Below are 14494 nucleotides of genomic sequence, written 5' to 3'. Positions count from 1 at the left end.
GATGCTATGTGGAAGGAGTTCTACTTTGCTGTGTATCACAACTCTATTCTCTTTCACTGATATGTAAACTTAAATAGCCAGTATGTTAATTTAAATAGTGTGATGATTATAGAAGTTTTGGTGGTGCAGAGCTGAGAAATCTCAACATAAGGACTGGTAACACTAAGAGTGTCTTTATTTGCTCATCAGTTGAGACTTTTCCTCTGTTGTAAATACAGTTTCTCTTGAACAGTGTCTGAAAAACACCACACAAAGGGTGGTTAGGATTGCATAAGGAAAATTTTGCTTGTCTGTTTATCCTGCAAAAAACTCAATTGCCAGGAATATGCTTTTATTGCTCTCCAGGGAATAGTGAAAGAAAATAAAATAACTGAACTGAGTGTAAAATATCTAAGTGAATAAGAGATAAAACTAGCTTCGAATAGTGTCTCTTCTTACATTAGGCTATTACAAGGGGTTTTTTTAGATTGTGGGTTTCTTTAATTCAGCTATTCCTCATTAGCTCAAATTTCTTTTATGTTTCCCTCCTCTGTTCTGCTCACTGAAATAAACAATTTTGGTATCTGAGTATCTATGGTGTTGTATAATCAGGCCCTTCAAATATAAAATACTTTCATACTTCTCTTTCTCTCAATCAAAACAAAGGCTCTCATCAGTGAGACATCTGGGTTCTAATCTCTGTACCCACTAGTCTGGACTACTTTGTTGTGTTTTGTATCATTTGCCTTTACACGCTTGCACAATGTGCATTGTTTCCTCCCACAAAGCTATTTTGACATATGTCCTGTTACTAACTCAGATCTGTCATTATCCTGCAAACAGCTTCCTCATGCCCTCTGCCAGTTTTACACCAAGTGTAGAATGTCCTAGAGTGTACCAACATCCTGAGGTTTATTGTGGTGGAATTAAGCTCACTTCTGCTTCTGTTGTTTTGGTCTTGCACCTCATGGGTGTTCGTTCTTCTGTCTGCATTCATTTTGACAAGCACCGTGCTGGTGCTGCCTGCTCAGTGGATATCACCCAGATCATTGCTGTGAGAGCTTGGTTCTGCTCTTCAAATGATAAAGCAACCACCCATTCCATGTGCTGTGGAATAAAAACCTAGAAGATGGGAGCATGAATGGGAGCACAAAATTTTTGGTACTAATTCTTAGTAGTCCTCCTACTGCAAGCTCTACAGCTAATATATAGCATTAATTTTTTACATAGGAAATGAGGAACGGCTGCATTTCATAAAAATAAATTAATTTGCTGTCTGAGGTTATCTTCCTGCTTTTACTGGTGTGAAGTAACCCTGGAAAGTTCATTGCCAGAGGAGCTTTTCCTTGTGATATGACTACATACATAGTAGCAATACAGCATTTTTATTTGTATCATTTATCCTTTCTTCTGCTTCCTTTCATAAATTAAAAGAAAGCAGCTCTCCCAATTTGCAAATAATGCTGCTTCTGTATCACAAAGGCAATAGCACAGTTCTCTTTGCCAATGGTGGTACCTCTTCACAACCCTTGCTGCTACCAGGACATCAGCTAAGCTTGTGATACAACAGTCTGAATCACAGCAAATTGCAGTGTGATGATAAAAAGATGACAAAAAGGACTGCAAGGAAGGAGGAAAAGGATTGGCTCTGATTCAATTCTTCTATTTAATTTTAAAATAATTTTTCCTAAGATTAAGAAAAAATCAACATTGGGTTTTTTCCTCCATTTGATCTGGTTAAGGAGAGGAAAGAAAAAGAAAATTGTTGAAAAAATAAAATTAGGAGTATTTAAAATGTAAAGAATTGGGATACAACAGTCAATGCACATTCATCTGTTGGGTGGAAGTTAGTATGTAGACTGTTGTGGGGTTTAGCCATGTTGTACCAATTTGTAGAGCTGGACACTCTGAGGGAGAGCTGCAGGGGAGGGTTCACATAAGAAAGGAAACAAAACTAAGGTCTCATGCCATGATATGCATTCCAGCTGTTGTCCTGAATCTAAGAGTCAGAAGTCACTCACTTTCATGAATAGTTCTGTATTTTTATTCTGAAATTTTTTGAAAATTGAATATTTTATTCTGAAATATTATTAAATATTTTGAAGAAAAATATTCTTATGTCAAAAATATTTTAAAAGCTAAATTAATTCAAGGAATTAATGAATCTTCTGGAGTTTGCACAACTGTGAAGACCCAGGTATATGAGCCACAGCTTTAGAAATGGAGCAAAACTTCAGTAAAAAGATTGCAGTTGGGCTAAAAGATATATTTCTCTGGTCCTTAAATGTGGCATGTCCATTTGCCCTTCAAGTTCATTTTGGGCTGATGATGTGGACTGTTGTGTAAGAGTGGAGTGCACATGAGTACTGCTTGCTTCCCCAACAGATCTAGTCTGCACTGATAACACATATCTGTCCACAGACTCTGTGCCCAGAAATTGAGTTTCTGCCAGCAAAATCCCTCTTCTAGACTGTTCATATCAAATAAATCTCAAATGCACAGAAAAATTTCTGAAAAGTTAGAAGCATATATACAGAAGCTATTGAGTAATACCACATCCAGAAGAAGTAAGGAAGTATTAAAAATGAAAGCTCATTATACAATACATAGGAATAAGGAACATTTAGAATTGTGCAACATGCACTGCAGTGAGTAAGAATATTACAAACTGAATGTGACTGATATGACACAAATGATCATCAGTTTGAATGCAATTTGGAACCTTGCCAGTTACACTTTTGATGAAACACTTGATTCTGATGATGTTCTTATGCTGTACAAATATATTCCCCATTATATAATATAAACTATGCATTGGTTTAGCTCATGTTACAAGAATGTGTCTCATGTTCCAAAAATTACTTTAAATTCTCATGAGAATTCAATGTTTCCGTTGGAAGCTGGTGTTACAGTAGTTATTCTCTCACACACAATTAAAAATTTTTCATCTGAAATATTTTTATTTGTGTAGTGCTAGAACTACTGCAAAAAGTAAGCATTTTCAGTGGGAACAGTTAATCTATTAATCTTCTGATTAAAACCAACAAACAAACACCAAGCAAATAAACAAACAGGAATAGAGTGAGATAACTGTTTTGATTGAATTACAAGTGAGCTGGAAAGGAAGTGGTCAGTCACTTCCCCCAAAATCCTGAACTGATGTGGCTGTCACATGTATACAAGCAGAATGCCTCTAGTCACATTCGGGCATAAAGTCACTGGTTTTGTACACAGACATTTCTTGTTTCTGGAATTTCATGTTTCTGGGCTATTTCTCTCTTCACTGACTAACTACCCACTGCTATATAATGGTCTGACTTAACATAATGAATAGTTGTTTCTTCAAGCAAGATTTTTAAATACCTGAAAATGTCATTGATATCTGATGTAGAGAACATCTTCTATGCCCTTTGATTCACAGTGATGTTCTGCTTCTCATAATTCTGGCATAGGCCTCCTACCTTTAAGGGTTAATTTCTCATGTTTAGACAACAAACATGTACTTAATAATCCATGAAAGATTTCTTTTCTGTTTCATGTGATCTGTTGAGTACACACACATGTGCTTCAGTTGGTATTAATTCCGTAGAATAGGAAAATCACTCTTTGGATGTCTAATAAAGCTGTTACCTCTTGAACCCAATTTCTGTATTAAGATATTTTGTGGGGTTGTTGTTCCCTCAGGTACCCTGCTGTACTCTTAGTTCTTGACAACCTCTGTTGAGATGCTTTCTTTCCCTTGCAAAGGGCAACACCTGGCACTTCACTGGCAACTCCCATGCAGTACTATTTTTCTTTCAATACAGTTTCCCATCTCTTTGTTTCCTCTCAAGCTCACAGAAATTTCAACTTTGGTATTTTCATTGTGCGTTCTATTTTATTTCTGGGTTTGTTTTATATTTTGTTTTATTTTACTTCCTGGAGTATTTTAACGAATTCTTAGGAGTTTTCTCTGCTTCAGCCATTGGCATAGCATATGCCTGACAATGTGTCCACAGTCATTTCCTGTTCCAAGTACTGCTGTATCTCATATTATATCGCTATGCATAACTCTTGCCAGGAAAAAGGGGTCTCAAATTGATTTTTCACAGAAAAACACGGATATATTTATTTGGTTTGCTACTACAAATATTCTTTCTCTAGGTTGTGACCGGGTGAATTCCAGGCACATTGAGGCCAATGGAAATCCGTCACTTGACTTCAGTGGAGACAGGATTTCCACCCAAATTTTTGCCTGTTTGGAGAATTAGAATTGACAGTGATTGCTGAAAAAAAAACCCTGGAACAACACAGCAATGTAAGAAAATAATAATAACAAGATTCTATCACTTCTGGTAGTATCAAATAATGACTTTTCAGCACTGTGTGAAAGCAATTCAAAGAACTAAGCCTTATATTTTTGCTTGGCATTTTTTTTAAACCATTTTCTGTTGTTATTTGTGTGATGATAGGATCAAGGAGACTTAGCCACAGATAAGAACCTCAGTGTTGTATAAACAGAAAAAGAAAACAGAGCCTCCTTCAGGCTTGCCAAACAAGTGCTTACCAAGAGGTGAGAGAAGATGGGGAAACAGTACATCTACACTGATGGTTGTTGTATGTTGGGCTGTGGAGCAGCACCCTGTGTTCCCAGGTGTTCCTAGGTGTGATGGCAGGGGAGAGCTTTAGGAGGTGTTTTGAAGGACATAGAGTAGCTCTGTGCTGAGAATGACAGATTTCACTTTCAAAACACGAAGAAAAGAGAAAGGTGTATGAAATATGAAGAAAAGCTAGTAGGGGATTATGAGCTGCTGCCTTTGAGAAGAGCAGAGGTGAGGGAAAAACAAGGCTAGGAAGTGAAGGAAAAGCATCTGTGAAATGGTAAGGACAGTAACAGCAGGACTGGAGAGGTTGGGTGGCCTTTCCTCAGGAGAGGAAGCTCTCTCAATTCACCTCTCCCTTCTCTTATTGCCCTTAACACATCTCTCTGGTGTTTCTAGAGTTGTTTGTGTTCACAGTCCAAAATTCAGAGTCTCAAATAACATAACTGTCCGTATCCAGATACTTTTCTCCCATCATCAGCAAGTACTTTTGGAACTGGATGCAACCCAGCTGGAAATAAGATGAGGACAGATTTTCTTGAAAGATTTCTCATACGGACAGCTTTTAGCTGGGTTGGAAACATTTCAAAAGAAGTAATTTTTCATTCTATTCCAGCATTTCTTCATCCAGTTAAAGCCAGGGAGTGCAGAGATAATTTTAAAAGAGAAAGGGACTGAAGCCTAATTCCAAAACTACAGTAACTGACACAATAGAAATATGATTAGATTTTTTTTTTAAAGAGTAATGGGGTTTTCATAAAATCTATGACCTGAATGAAGATTCACACAGGCCACTCATTGATGAGCTACGGCTCATCTCTATTTAATATACATGGCTCCAAAACAGATCTCTGCCCCTAAGTATTTTTAAACTTTAGGGCTCTTTGGGCTCTACACTGTATTTTCCATATATCGAGAGTATACAGCTCATCTAAAATCAATTCTCACTAAATGTACACCACAATTTTGAAGCACAGAAGTACCCGAGAAAGGTGACTCCAGAGACCATCCTCTTCATGAAACCAGGACTTGGAATCTGCCTGTATTTTGATACAGATATGCTGCCCTCAGACACCATGCATACAGCCCAGCCAGCCCCTGCCTTTATAAATGCTGAGTGGAGCCTGTAGATCAGTGTAGGTGTCTGAAACATGGATTTGAGTGCTGAGGCTTGCACCCTCTCTGTTTGACTGCCATGAGGCAGATCTCTCTTTTTCATCTCAAGTTCACTTTCTTCTCTTGAATCATGGTACATGTCTGCCTCTGCTCCTTCAGATTTTGATGTGCTGTGATACTTTTCCTAAACCCTTCCTAGATGAGCACTTTGGTAATACAGACACTCTTTACTGGACCCTATATTTTTCTGACAGTGCTGGGAAGAGGAGATAAATTTTGTTCTTGTGTGTGAACTTGGGTGTTATTGTGTACGTTCTTTTGACTGCTAACCATATTTCCTGCTGGCTTTGTTACCCATAGCAGTATGTAACTTTCCTTCCTTTGTCCCATTCAAATGCTTAAAAAAAGGAATCAGTTCAGAAAACAGTTATGGGTTCACATTTTCTAAATTGTCTTTTTTCCTCCTTTTTTTCTTACCTCACTAGTAGATTCTTTCACTTTATGAGAATAAGCAATTAATTACCTGTGCCATTCCATAGATGTTCAACATGTCTTCAGTTTCCCAACATGAATATTCCCCCTCTTTCTGACCACAGCACATTAAGTGTTAAAAAGGGGTGGTTCTGTGCTTGTGCAGCAGCAGATATTACCATGGCTTGTACTGAACCAGGAACTGCTTTCCTGTCTCCCAGACTGGTTTTGTAACCATGGCTTTCATCCCAATTGTAATCAGTTTGAAATTTTCCCCTTGGGCTGTGGACTTACTTTGCAACTATAACTACCAGGTAGATATGAAGATTTTTCAAACAATAGCAATTTTTAACTGAAATTACCATGTGAACGTTTTTAAAAAACAAACAAAAAAAAATTTTGTTGCTCTGGAAGCATTTTTGTTAATATTTTCTACATTGTGAAATTTATATAAAGTGACTGTTTCCTGAAAAAGAAAAAAAAACACCAGTGAAAAACCAAACCAATAACTGATTTTTTTTTTTTTCAAATTGGTGTTTTTTAGGTACTGGGGAAGTTGTGTGAAGCAATTCCCATATGGTTTCTTTACAAGTTGATCAGTTTAGAATCACATTAGACAACTGCTTAAAAAAATTTAATTTTGCTACTCAGTCAGAAGTGATGCAGGTTTTATTTAAAGCCTGATCCAAAACTTATTGTAGTCAGCCACTCTCTGCATTAAGTGGACTTCACACTCAGAAAAATCAGAGCTATTGACAGCTATCAGTAGCTTCATGTGGCATCTCTGAGGAACTCAGTGAATTTTCTCAGTTTTCCAGCTGTTGAATGTGAATCCTACTGAAGGTGGAGGCACTTGCCCAAGGACATGCTGTATGTCAGCGGTGAGATCCTGAACAGCAGCAGCATGTTAATACTGGACTTTGGCTTTCAGCTCTGAAGGCAATTCTAAAAGAATTTTCTCCCATATGCATTTTCAACTTGCTGTGCCTGATGTTGACCACAGCCTCAGAGTCCCAACCCAGACCTGGAGTCTCTGCCTGAGTAGCTTAAGCCTTTAAAGCACAGTTCTCAGTCCCATTATTTTTTTTCAATGGAGTAATAGCACTAAAACCCCAGCAACCCTATAGCTGTAACACAACCCACAGGCTGTTACACTCTCCCTGTGGGGTCACATCCTGAGCAGTTGTTCAAGCAAGAACACATTTCATGGTCCGTATTTCATGTAGACAAAGCTTTTAAACTTAGATTGGCTCCCACCAAATTTAGTTTGTTACCCCAGACTTTCCTTGAAGTCTGAAATGCATATGCCTGCACTATTGGCCTCACTTAAATTTGCCTTGCAGATCATATGTTTGGTAGCTGGGAAAAAATAAATATAGTTGCACTTTTTTTCAAAATGTGTGTCTGGCAAAGATAGTAAAGAGTTTACAGTCAATTTGAAGTTTCTAAGGCTCCTATCAGTAAAAACATTAAATCTTTTCAATCCACAGCTTAAAATTGCAGCAGCCTTCTTTCCATCCTAGAGCTCCTGATGTCTCAAGCCATCAGTTGTCAGTTGTGATTGTATTTTGCTGTCAGAACTTGAGCTAATAACTTCCTTGAACAATTTAAATGTTATGCTTTCTGATATATAAGCAGTTCTGGGACATCTTTATAAATTCCAGTGCTTCAACTACTTACACTGTCACTGCTCCATCAGGCCATGAGCAACAAATGAAGAACCAATGAACAACAAACTTCCCAATACACATTTCATTATTCTGAGCAATCTTTTTATGTCTGTTTTGTCTGTCAGAGGTAGAACTCAACTGAAGCATCCCTCCAACCCTTACACAGACTCTTTCTTGTTATTGTCAATCTAGCACACCTTTTCTTTTCAAATCATGATCTTCCACTGGTTTTCCCATAGTCAAAAAATACAGTCTATGTTGAACTTGGTGCCTATTGTAGACCCAGGCAATCTAAACTCTTGCATGTTCGGATATAATTCTTGTGTCTTGAAATTAACCCATGTGCAGCTTGAGGAAATCCTGTCATAGGAAGTGCTGCATATGCCCAGAGTTGTTGGGCAGGGTCATGTGTATAGGACTCAAAGTCCAGTGAACATTAGGTGCTTAAATTAGAACATGGAACATATGAGCCCTTCATTCTATGTCTGGTTCTATCTGCTATCTGTAACAGGAGTTTGAAAGAAGCTTGAAGAGACCCTCCTGGAAAACTAAAAACAAAAAGATAAAAGCCCCAGTAGGAAAAGGAATGGTTTAAGTGCCATTCACTAAAGGCATGGAAATCAGTCCAACCACTGGTGGCATCTGTGGAGTAGAAGTAGTTTGGAGATGTCATAAAAACCCTACAGTGGTGAGCCAGGAAGACGTGCAGTTAGTTGGGATGTATGGTCTCACGGTTAAAATGAAGCCACACTTTAGGAAAATGTATATAAATTAACTTCATTGGGAAACAGTGATCATCCTAGAGTGCTGCTGGGTCTTACCTAGTCCAGTGCATTGCCTGTCTCACTCCCACAGGGACACTTTCTGTAAGAAGCATCTTTAAAACTTACTGCAGTAGCTTAAGCCACAGAAGAACAGGAAGGACTGACTTATTAGAGCCCATGGACAGCCCAGTGTCAATGTGACCCAGCACTGAGTTCTCTTTGCTGCATCTTGGGACCAGGTTACCTCTTTGACCCAATCCACAAAAAGACCTGCCCTGTAAATTGTGTATCGTGCATAATCCTTAGGCTCTGAGGAGAAGAAAGAGGTTTTTTTGCCTCTTTCCACCACTGTACTTCTGTTGCCATGGCTGTTTAACAATAACCTGTGAGTTGCTGCTTGGCATCCCACCTCCTGAATTTTGGATGGGGCCAGCTGCAGCCAGGAGTGCAATGTGGAAGAGAGGGAAGGCAGACTGGCATAAGAGGGCAAAAAAGCACTGTGGCTCAGCCCATTGTGTGTGAAAGGGAGGTCTCATACCCCTAAAGGGAATTACTCTTTTCAACTCTCTCTGGGATAAGAGCAGCAACATGCTAGTCATCAGATAAGACATGGAGCAGCCAGATATCTGCTCCTGCACCAGCGTCAGCCTCCCAGCAGTCACGTGAAATCTACTGGAATTTTCACACATTTGCCCAGAAGAAATTGAGGATGATGTGCACAAGCTCTGTTGATTACCACCACTAAAAGAGCTGTGGCAGCAAGCAAAACCTACTAACAGAGCTCATACTCAGTCTCCCCAGTTTGGAAGACCAAGGGACTGTGAGGATAACAGCTTGGGGAAAGCATCTTTCAAGAGTAATTCTTATGTGTGACACACCACGCAGTTCATTTCTTCACATACATTCACTTTGACATTAACTTCATTGTCAAGTACATAGTTACATACCTATCTTGCAGCTGTCCTACCCCCGCCTAATTCCTAGTACCAAAACAGCTCTGGGACATAGTTCAACACAAATCACAGTGTAACAGGCAATCATATCTTTCCTGGAGTGGAAAAAACGAGTTGCTAACCAGTATTCTCTCATTTATTTGCTCCATGCATACTGCAAAAATCCTACCAATTATCTACCCTATCTCCTGGGGCAGATATCTTTCTTCAGCTTGCATTGATGTGTTGCTAAAAGCCCAGTGTTGTTAACAATATGGCAGGGACAGGATTCATGAGATTCAGGTGTGCCCACTGTCTCCCTGCATTTCTTGCCATCCCAGGTCTGGAAAGGAATAGGCTGTGACAAGTAGAAAGGCCAGATCTCAAAGAAAAGATAAGTGACAAAAGCCCAAGAATGAACATTTGGGAAAATGATTCATTCATAACTGTATAAATGGTCTAGGATTTATTCCTGAGTTTATGTAACTATTTCTACACCATCTCTTAAGTGGTTTGTAATTGGCCAGTTAAAATCAAGTGAAGGCTGAAGTTAACTGCCTGCTTGATTCTGGAATATGGACAGCTTTGGAGTCCAAGGGAGAAGTAGGCATTGGTTTTACAGGATTTTAAATTTATCATGCCATGGGCCTTCCTAGCCTGCAGCAAAGTTTTGATCCAGTTAATGGAGAAACGGCATTATTAAAAGCCTGCTTACCTGTTTATTTCATTACTGAACTTCATTCCTACTTCATTTTAATTTGTTGATGTGATCTCTGTTTTGGTGGAGGATGCACCGTACATGCTTTTCTGGCTATAGGCACCTCACAGGTGCTCCAGCAAGCACAGAGTTGTCATCCAAATGGGGTGTTTAAGAGCAGAGTGCTGTGGGGCACAGGACAAAGCTTTTCCCCAGGCTGATGAAAGGCCCACCCTTGGCTTCTGCTGGAATGCTGTAACACTTCTGGAAAGGAGAGCAGTGAAGATCAAAGGCAAAATAGCTCCAAAGAATGAAATTTAACAAAGATTCCTCACCCTGCCTAATTATCACATCACACTTTGAGTCAATATGCAAGGCTGCTGGTGCCAGCTGTGAAAAAGGCAATTAATAACTTTAAACCAAGTGTAGCTTCAAACTCAAGAGGAGAAGCTGTGAAGAGCTATGTACAAGTGGTAGAATGCACTGTTTTCATCCCTTGGTGAGATGCTGGTGGAGCATGTACAACAGAAAATGCCTTTGGGAGACTTTGAGAAACATGATAAAGTATAGATCGATTTTAGAATGTCTCTGTCATTCCTAAAAAAGATAGGGATGGCATTTCAAGAGGATAAGGCAAGTACTGCTCATCATCCAGGCTGGTGTGCTGCACTGCAAGTGCTGTGGGGTGAGTAGCAAGCAGTTTGTGTTCTGCTGTCCTCAGGTGAACTTCCCAAAGGGAATGTGTTGTTTACTAACACTCCAAAAAGAATTTAAGTTGTTTGCAATTAGTCTGAAGCTGGTGTTTGTCTGGGTTCAAAATCCCATCTCTGAGCCTGTGCCGAGGTTGTCACAAGAGGGCACCTTCTTGGCACTGGATGGCTCTGACTCAGAGAGGAAGGCTATGGCTGGAGGAAGTCTGGAAGTCAGGAGTCTTCATCTTGGTGCCAGTCCTTGAAACAAGATCTCTATTTCATGTTTTTAGCACGGGAATAACCTGTTCCAGATACCTTGTTGTACCTTCTCGCACCACACACTGAGCTTTTGCTATCAGTGGCAGGCCTGGGAGACAGAAGGGCGTTCCCCAATACCTGATGTATGGTTTGTGGAGAGCAGAATTTCATGATCAATTTTACAACACATTAAGGACAAAAAATAAATGCCCAAGCATGTTTCATATGTACATCTAGGAAGAAGTCTATGGTATTTCTGAAGTTGTTTCAAAGCCACCTTGTTTCAATTTGAGATTTTGCTATAAAATAAACCTTCTTAAAAGCTGCATGTCATTATGTTTTGACTTAAAATTAAAGGAACATTGTAACTCCTTTTATTTTGCTAATATTCCAAAAATAAACATTTTTTATTTATAAAGCTTTTAGGAAAATTCATTCCTGTTTACAGTCCCAGCACATGCACCATGCTGGTTCCAATTCTGTCAGCCAAGCAGCTGTCCTGCCATTAACGCTCTTTAGCAGCTGTGCTCTTTCCACTACCTGGGGACCGGTTAGCATTTACAGAGTTTCGTGTGGACAGGTGTCCCTGAAAAAGCCATGCTGCCTGCAAAGGAATGCAATAAGAGTGACCTCTCTCCCAGCGCCCTCAGATATTTCAGATATTTTATTTCAGTAATAAAAGAGAAAAGCAAATTATGAAGGTGCTCCACCCACCTACCACTTAGATAATTAAAACAAGGAAGTTGTTGTATAAGTTGTACCCTTGCAAAAGTGTCCCCTGGCACGTCTGCTTCTCTTTGTTTCTACAGCCCTTTCAGAAGTGAGCTGGAAAGGTTATAATGAATGAACCAGTGCAGCAGTGATACTGTATGTCCCCGGCAGCTGCCTCTTGGTGTAGGCTAAAGCAACTGAAGTGTCTGCTTTCACACTTAGGTGCTTTGAAGACAGACACCACAGAGCATTCGCTCTCAACTTTGGAGACATAAACTGTTCTTTTGTTGGACAAAGGTATACATAATATTCTCTGTCATATCTAAACACAAAAATATTTTCACTTATGTTAAAATCAATTCAGTTGCAGAACTGGATGTGATTGTAGTCTTGAGAAAAATAACTCAGGTCGTACCTCAGTGGTAGCTGTGAACTAAATGTCAGCATTCACAAACGTGTTAGTCAGGCCAGCTCACTAAATTTTCAAATGTGCAGGATTTCCAGAAACAGCATAAAAAGAAGCTACCTGCCAACATTTTCATTTATCAGAGATCAAAGTTAGGTGCCTCAACAAAAGTCAGACACAGACAATGCAGAACTGAGCTTGTTTGCTCACAGTCAGTGTGGCTTGCTGCTGTGCTATCGGCAAATTCTCCCTTTGATATTGGGAAATGAAGCTGTGGGGTTTTTTGTTTGTTCCTTGATATTACTGTAATTCTTTCCGAGCCCAGTGACGTCTGCAAGGGTTCCTTGAGAGTGTGATGGGCATAAGTAAATCCATGTTGTAACACCTCTGTTAATGCTCAAGTGCATTGTGCATTATGACTTGTATGTTTTGTGGTTGAAGGGTGTCATTGCGAGTGGTCTGGCAGAGGCTGCCAGGTACAAGAAAATTGGCAGAAAGCCTTCCAGTCAGGTTTGGCTACCTGTAGCTGAGCTAATAATGTTTTGCAGTGTCTGAGATAAGGAACAGTCTCTGAGGAAAGGTTTTGTCCCTACCATGGTCCAAGTGGCTCATGGAAGTCCTTAGCCTCTGCAGGGATCTCTCCCAAACCTGAGGGTGACCATTGCACCTGACGAGCAGGAGGACAGATGTGCACGTTCCTGTAGAGGTGGGTGTAGGGCATGTTGGTGACATGTCTGCGTAAAACAGGCACCTGAGTGAGCTCCAAGACTGCTGATTTAGCAACCTCAGACCCCAGATGCAGCACTGCACTCTCAGACTCCTGAGCCATGAGGAGTACTTTTGTGGGAAACAGGGATTTTTGGTCCAGGCCTCTGTCCTGGACCTGAGAGAGGTAGAATCCAGAAAACATAGATGACATTACTGGAAACAGGTCCTGGTTTCTGGTCTGTTAGGTAAGGGATCAGTAGAAACTTGTTGTCTGGCTAGTCCACCTCATATTTTTAACTTCTGGTATTTGAAAAAAAAAAAAAAAAATCATAAGTAACTATGTATCTAACTGTCTAGCCCTCTCTGCTGGAAAAAAAAAAGAAACCAATGGAGAAGCACAACTTTGGCTGTCATCCAAGAATGGGAACTCTCTTCTTATCTGTATAAGACACAGACCACAGAAATCTTGCTTGACAGCAACCTCTGAATTTCAGACCTCTGCTCTGACTTCACCACCAAAATCCTAACCTTTATCTTATGGTTTAAGAAGGTAGTGTTGTACTTTTGCTGGTGCTGTACAATCTCCTCACTGTTTTCTTCCTGACAGCTCCTCTGAAGAGTTCTTTTCTTGTCAGGCCTGTCCTGTTTCCATCAGCTTTACAATTTTTCTGGTTAGCTACAGTTAGATCCTCCTTTTATGTATCTCTGCAGCTGGCACATGGCAATGCCAATCTTCCCTTTGCAGATGGCGGGTACAACAAATGGAACACAGAAATTCAGGGAGGAAGGCAAAAATCATCACTTCACTTGCTTAGTGAGGCATCTGCAACTGGAAAAGGACTCATGCTGGCATAGCATGAAGCCCTTGGACTAATTTTTTCTCCTTAACTTTACTTTCAGGGTTAAGAATTTTCAGTTAAAGAAAAATAAACAAAAGTGGCCAGTATTGCTCTCACAGACGTGACCAAAGGGATTTAAACAGTAAAGGAAATAAGGCCGAGAGATTATCTTAAACTTCTTTCCTATTAAAACAATTCATTTCATATATTGCCACAATGCACCAATTTTATCTGAACTTCCTTTCAACCTCTATAAACATGTCCTTAAAATGAAAGCTGTGAATTAATATTTGAAAATTACACAGAGACAATGTCCCAATGTTGCCCAATGTCACACAGAGACATTGGGCAACACTTTTTGAGTAGTAGTAGTTCTAGAACTTGCTTCAAAATGAAGCATTGCATTATCAGATCAAAGAGAATTTAGCTGGAAAATATGTCTAGTGTGTAAACCAGCTATAAACTTAATGTAATTTTTTCTGTCTTTTAGTGAGCTTTGTTGCATAAAACTGTGGTTTGGAACTGACACTTACTCTGGGGCAAAGAATCCATTGAAATAGTTTGAAAAACTCTATTCAATAAGATAGGTAGGAAAAATGATATTTTTAAATCTATGGTTTACTGAAGTGAATTGTAAAATCTTCTGCTAGGGAATATCCCTTTTTGATACT

The sequence above is a fragment of the Vidua macroura genome, chromosome 1 (genome assembly GCF_024509145.1).
Source record: "Vidua macroura isolate BioBank_ID:100142 chromosome 1, ASM2450914v1, whole genome shotgun sequence".
NCBI classification, from domain to species: Eukaryota; Metazoa; Chordata; class Aves; order Passeriformes; family Viduidae; genus Vidua; species Vidua macroura.
This window is presented reverse-complemented; position numbering follows the sequence as displayed.